Here is a 6,000-nt window from a genome sequence, read left to right on the forward strand (position 1 = left end):
TCCAGATAAACAGGCCCAGCTCCCACAGTCTCTCCTCATAAGAGAGATGTATTTATGAAAACTAAAAAGCTGAGAGAGAAGGGCAAAAAAAAGGAGAAAGGTAATTTTCCAAGTAGAAACCTGCATGCAATTTCTGAGTGAAAACCTGTATTCAGTTTGTGTCAATGCCTGAAAATAACTGCAATTCCATTTTCTTGTTCCTTCAGGAGGCCTCCTTTAAGGCACGGTCTGATGTTGCCTGGCACACAGAAGCAAAGAGTGCCATGTGCTGTACATCCTGTTGGACAGCTCTGAAAGACGGCAGTAGAGCTGCAAGTTTGGAAATGACTCGTGGTTCCTTCTGGGGCCTCACTACAGCAGGTGGATAATAGTTGTCTTTGCTTTGAAGCCAACGCTGTTCACTGCGCTGCTGCCTTGCATTTATGTTGTTATTTATGGTGCCGTTCACACTGATTTCTCTGATTTACTATATGAGGTGTAGAATAACAGGCAATCGGATGTATGATCTGGCAATACCTTTTTAGCTGTGTCAGCAAATACTGCTGGAATGGCATTTATTGACAGAGTGCTAGAGCAACTCCTGAGGAAACGTACACATGCTAAAGTCCATATTCACTAAATGTTCTCATTTTGACAGACAGCAAGCATCTCATAGCATGGACACAGTTATACCAGCTGCAGGTGACCATAAAAGAACAGTTCAGTCTAATAAATGAAGTGATACTGGTTTAATTATCTTAGGCTGATAGGACTGCATCTGCTGCAGCGTAACTGTGTAAACAGTCACGCCTTCCACAGGCACATGGGCTGGGAGAAGTACTACAGCACTTTTATCAATAAGCCTTTGCCAAACAAGATATGGCTGGGAATTTGAGCACTTCCTGAGTTTAACCAACTCCTCTTAATAAAGTGATTTTACAGAAGAGAGAACAGGGAAATTGATGCAATTAGCAATTGCATTTTTGGCTATCTGCCCAGAAAAAAATGTGAACCAACAGTCAGATGAATGATTTCTATCCATGTAAATTCAGAGCACATAGGGATGCTCTTTTAAAACACCTCCAGAAAGTGAATTGTATCTCTGTGTCAGGGTCTGACCCCAACTAGCACATGTCCCCAAAGGGGACAGGAATGACACATGCCTGCCCCGACCTCTGATGCTCCAGACATGTCCTCCTAAGCCCTGTGCTACATACCAGTTTCTTCCCTCCTGTGTCCTTTCCTTTTGGCTGTATTTTCAAATGAGCTGTACCTACCTTTGGGACTCCAAACTGTCCAGTGGCACAAGAAATGTTAGGCAGGGAGATTTCTTAGCAAAACTGCTGACCCTTCTGCCTCTCTCTTGGGAAGAGCAAGGCTATGTGTGCAATAAGTGGCATTATCCATGTCACTCCTTCAATTCAGCAAACAGAAGGATAACACACCTTTCAAAAGCGTGCATTAAACCCGGCCCTCTTCATCTAATTATCAGATGCAGTCTTTAATGGAGACCATGCAGCTGGTTACCATCTGCTCAGCTGTGGCTCACTTTTGTATGATATTGTTTGGAGTTGTTTCTCCTGCTTTGGGTTAAATTAAGAATGAGTTTTCAGAAATGACTGCAGCCCTGGCCTGCTCCCAGCCCCACAGCACACACTCCCATCAACATCCTGGTTGCCAGCTCTTATGCTCATCAGACCTCTCAGCAATCCCTCTCACCTTATCATGCAGACAGAAAATTATTTGCTTTCCAGGTTAGTTCTCTGCTGGCTTGGAAAGCAGGCCTGGTTCACCGAAGGGTCAGGAAAGCACTGGCAGCAACAAGAACATGCTGCCAGGGGCAGGGAAGCGAGGATGGGTTGTCCCTTTGGGGGCAGCTTGCAGTTAGAGCTGTGAGCTAATGCCAAATAGTGGTGGTCGCACTCCACCACTGCTCCCAGCTGCGTCTCCTGCCCTTTCCCTTGCACTGAATCTAATGTTGGAGTGGCTTCAGGGTGAGCTGATTCAACTGGCTGATCTGGCTGAAAACTACTCATTTTTATGGCCTGGTTAGTTTGCTGCTGTTGTCAGCCAGATGAACAGATTCACCCTGTGACCACACAGCCACTAGATGCAATGTAAGGAAAGTAACACAAACAGGAAACACAGACAGAAACCATCTTGTAGATACCTCAGCTGCAATACCTAAAGAGCAGCCACACCAATCCAGCCATCCTGCTGTTCCTGCAATAGGCAGATCACTAGATAGTTTGCTTCCCTACCTGTGCTCTTTTGCTCTAATGAACATCTTTTCAGTACAGGAAGTGTATTTTTATCTCCCTTATTCTGTGTGAGTAGAATTGCACTCCAGCAAGCAATTTCAACCTCTTCTGATTTGTGGACTGCTAGTGGAGAGGCAGGTCCTGCACAGCGGGACTAAATCTATTGACTTCCCTTCATTTGTGGACTTTGGAAGTTACTCACAGTGGCAACAACCACAGACTGAAATGTACTGCACAGCGGAACTGCTGAGAATCACACAGGTCCCACCAGACTGGCAATAGTCTTTTGACATCTTTGTCTTCTTTCATTTCTTTTTACTTCTCATCAGGGTTAATAAAATCAGAGCAAATTATCAGAGCAAGGCTGGTGAACAAAACCAGAAACTTTGAGCTAAAACCTCCTCAGTCCCGTTTCCTAATGGATAGTGCAGAACAAATTACTGAGATGGGACTTACCATTTTCTCTATCTGTGAGTAGACTGTCCTCACAGGGATAGCAGTAACATCCTTTTTTACAAACATAGTGCAAGATCTTTTGTTGCAAGGCAGAGTCACAAAGCTGAGTCTGTGTAGGGACTGCGCTAGTAACTCTGCCTCCTCTGGGCTTATAGATGCTCCTCTTGGCAAAACTGTGGCTCTTCTCTCCATCACTGCAGAAGGCTGTCTTTTGGTATGAGGGAGTTTCAGTGGCAATATTGGCTTGTAGTGAAATGCAGCCTCCTTCCTTTTATACTTCTCTCACTCTCTTTCTCCTGGCTTTATTCCCAGATCTGGTTCACTGCCCAACCCTGTAAAGTGAGTCAGTACAATTGTCAGGGTGAAGGGCTGCAAGGAAAGGAGTGAGAATGAGGGAGATGGCAAAGGGAGAAGGCAGCAAGATCTCCTTAAGCTGCCGAACCTTCACTTTTCACCAACCCAGAGTTCAAGACTGGCACATTTAGTACATCCATAATCTCACCCAGCCCCTTTGGCTTAAATTGTCTGTAGTTTATTTATACACCTTCTGGTCTCTATCCTGCTGATGATTGAGAGGAATTGCTGCTGAAGAGGTCATATATTTTCTTAAATATGGGGAGACATGAATCCTTTTCCTTTCACATGCTTTGCTGCAAGATAATGAAATCTTTGAATGAGGAGGGAAACAACATATTAATGTACCATTTAAAGCAGTCATGAAGTCATCCACTGGGGACCTCATCAGGTATCTCTTGTTAAATGGGGTCTGGGATGGCTGGCATGTGTAGGAAAAACAGGGCAAGAGTTCTCAGAGGTAAAGTTTAACCAAGGTGATTACATCTCACCAGCCAGTTTCCTGAACCCTATTCCCAGAAGAGAAGTATCTGAACTCCCATTTCAGTGGTGATGCACTCCTACACACCAGTCCTAAAACAGCAGAGGTTAACAACATTCAAAGTGTCGGCACTACTCCCTGAGATAAAGCAATATCATGATGAAAGGAGCAATTCTCTGGCATCCTTCTGCCTGCAGAAACTGTATAAGCTGGGCTCCACTAAAGGAGCACTACCAATGCAATTATGTGAGTTAAGAGCTGGGTCTTTTGGTGATAAAAGCCCTCATTTAGATGTAGCTACACAAACAGAGGCAGGAAGAGTGTGTCTTTAACCTTGCTGAGATACAGAAAAAAACCCCATATCTCAAGTATAGACAAGCCCTTAGGATCAAAAATACATGAATATCATACCTCCTTTTGCGTGTGGCTTATATTACAGGCCTCCACAGAATGCCCATCGTTGTAATCCTTGAGTAGCAAACAACCATATTTTCCAGTTGGGTAACAGGCTCTGATATTCATAACAGCAGCTGGCATTTCTTTCCAGATCATAACCTGTGGAAGGAAATTCCTTGCCAGATGGAGTCCCAAGCATCACTAGTAGTGTGCCCAGTAACCTGTTATCCATGACAGACAGCCGGTTCTTGCTAATCCTCTCTATTCAAAAAGAGGGCAGTAGCAATCTTTGCCAGTTGAACCTTATCACTGTGGTGTGAAATGTCACTTGCAGGTCATTGGCTGTTCGTTCTGACCCCCTCACTACATTTTACTGTAAAATGTAATTACCTCACTGTTGATCACTTTAGGAGACTGATCCAGTCCCCCAGTGTTAGTGGTCATGTTAGGAAGGGGCTGGTCTTGAATAGGACTCCCAAATCCCACAAAAATAAGTAAGAGCATCCAATATGACTGGTTTGACAAAAATAACAGTTACTTAGAGGTAAGTAATTTAATGCACCAAATATCTAATAATTTTGATCTTTTTAACTGTCATCTACAAGTCAGGAGAAAATTCCTTCAGGAGGGCTGGAAAGTTCTGAAGATATAAAGAAGGAAATTTCTCTAACCACATGTGAAAGAATGAAGATGTTTGCTTTAGCACCACATTCAATGCAAAAAGATCAAAATTTTTTGGTAATTTTATTTTTTGAAAAAGCTTGTTTTCCTCAACTGGTAAAATATATTAGAGGGAAAACATCTGTTTTGAAAGAAAGTTTTTTGTTTTTTTTTTTTTTCCCCAGTGGCACATTACAAGATCTTCCCTTCTAATGTGTTGAAGGAGTTGGTTTGATGATTCCTTCTGACACCTCAAAGAGTCAAGACTCTGCAAAGAGGTAGTGAAAGGATTAAATAAATTACTTGGTCACTGTGGCAAATCATAGCCAGGGAATCAGAACACCAGGAGCCTGAGGTTTCCATGGCTATTGTATGAGACAAACACCTTCATCTTGTAACCCGTCTAGGATTGCAGTGCTATTTTCTTCTCTTCTTTGAACAAATGGGATCATGGCCAACGATTTACCAGTCTCACTTCTAGAAGTGTGGAAGCCACTCAGTTGTCTCAAAGCCTCAAACAAAGGTAGACAAAAGCTTTGCAAAAAGTCTCATCAGTCCCTACTTAGAACAGAGACTGCTCAATAGCCAAAGAACTGAGCTCTTAGTTATCAAGGGATATAGTAAAATCCCAAATAATCTGCAGACTGTTTAGAGCACCAGTAAAGCCTCTAGCTGGGAAGTTATTGAATGTTCAAGGATTTCCAGTATCCTATTTCCTAGGTGCCATTAAAAACCCGCAATCTTTGATTCCACAGCAACTTGGCTCCCTCTGTGATACCATTATGTGTACATGGCTGGACGCAAAAATGGTGCCAGCTCTCACCTGACAGCATATTGCTACACACTGTAGCATGCAAATTAGTCTCTGTGTGTTGACACAAGTCACCCTTCTTCAGTGTCACTTTATTTAAACAACCATACAGTGTGTATTTGCATGTGTATCTGCACGTAGAAGAAACCATCCCCCCAGTCAGCTCCTCACCCTGCTCACGCTCCTTGTGCCCACAGCACAATGAACAGCCGAGAGCCCTGGCAAAGTAGGGGAGCCTGGGGGGTTTCCAGAGAGCTGCCAGGGAAGGGTGGGGACTGGGGCTGCTCCCTGGCTCCCTCCCAAGCTTCCCATCTCTACTGGAGGCCACTTGCTTTCATTTCTGGGCGCCTCTGATTTCCTCATGGATAAAATATTCCTGCTTGGGAGCTGGGTGCAGCCAGTGCTCAGAGACACATCCAAGCCCGTCCTGTGGTGTGCGTGTTTCCATCCCAACGGCTTTGTCTGATGCCAAATCGTTCCTCACGTTGCCTGACTGTCCTGTCACCTCTGGTAACAGCTGTGTTTGGCAGCCAACCATTTCTTCACAGACTGGTGAGCTCACGACTGCCTCAAACCCATGTCAGAGAAGTTTACACGTCCCT

The sequence above is a fragment of the Myiozetetes cayanensis genome, unplaced genomic scaffold (assembly GCF_022539395.1).
Source record: "Myiozetetes cayanensis isolate MyiCay16 unplaced genomic scaffold, myiCay2020 scf2-11, whole genome shotgun sequence".
Taxonomy (NCBI): Eukaryota; Metazoa; Chordata; class Aves; order Passeriformes; family Tyrannidae; genus Myiozetetes; species Myiozetetes cayanensis.